The following is a 1,026-nucleotide window of genomic DNA, read 5'->3' as shown; positions in this document are numbered from 1 at the left end:
TTTTTTTTTCTCTCTTCTCACTAATTTTTTTTTAATTACACTAGGCTATAATTTTAAACTTTTTTTTTGCTTATTTATATTATATATTATTTATATTAAATTTTGGCGGGACTCAAGCTTGCTATACTGTTCGCGACTTTTAAGCTTTGCAAATATGTATCCCATGCGCTTTTCATCTGTTACTTTATCAGCAGATTCACTTACAACACGCACAAAACGTTCCGTATTTTGGGAATGGCATGGAAATTCTATAAAATGGATCATAATTTTTTATTTATTATAAGTATGTGTTTAAACTTTTAAAGATTACTACCTGGTATTTCAATGATTTCATGATCCGAAAATTGATAATGTTCCAATATCTCGTCTGTATAAAAATGGAGACATGGTGGCTCGCTTATTTGTATATTGTCCCACTTTAGTATGTTTGTATATACATCAGCATCGAAATTAGTTTGATGTTTTGGAACGCGGAACCCTCTAATCTTTGCGGGTGGTTTACACCGATCAGTCCTTATAATTTCATAGCCCTGAGATCGTATGGTTTGATCCGGATCGGTTATCATAGCCAGTTGAATATTTTCGGAATGTAAGTAATAGCTATTGTGTTCAATAATTGGACGAATTATCATTTGAATATTAAATGGTAATTCTCGAATCCAAACTATGTACTTAAAAATATGACGACTTCCGTGGTTGGACTGTGGTTGGCCCTTTACGAGAAACCAGAAAGGTGCATAAACCTTGACAACGAAAGTCACTAAATTTTTCAAATTCTCTGAAGGCTGCCTCTTGGATACATAAAGGCGAAGCAATCTGGATGCTGTTGTCAACCACCGTGCTGTACTTACAGGTCCGGGATTCTGCTCAGCTAGTTTATCATCACAGGAACCATTGTTAATCGCTAGAACCATACGATAAAGGTACAGTTGGCCGTCGCGGATTTTCCAGTCGCCTACATTTTCTGGCATAGGTCCCATATAAATTGGCTCATAACCATTTACAACCTAAAAAAATTATTTACAA

Source organism: Rhagoletis zephyria, unplaced genomic scaffold, assembly GCF_001687245.7.
Source record: "Rhagoletis zephyria isolate East Lansing unplaced genomic scaffold, Rhagoletis_zephyria_1.1 Rzeph_scaffold_05501, whole genome shotgun sequence".
NCBI classification, from domain to species: Eukaryota; Metazoa; Arthropoda; class Insecta; order Diptera; family Tephritidae; genus Rhagoletis; species Rhagoletis zephyria.
The sequence above is the reverse complement of the archived record's forward strand: the minus strand, read 5'-3'. Positions refer to the sequence as shown.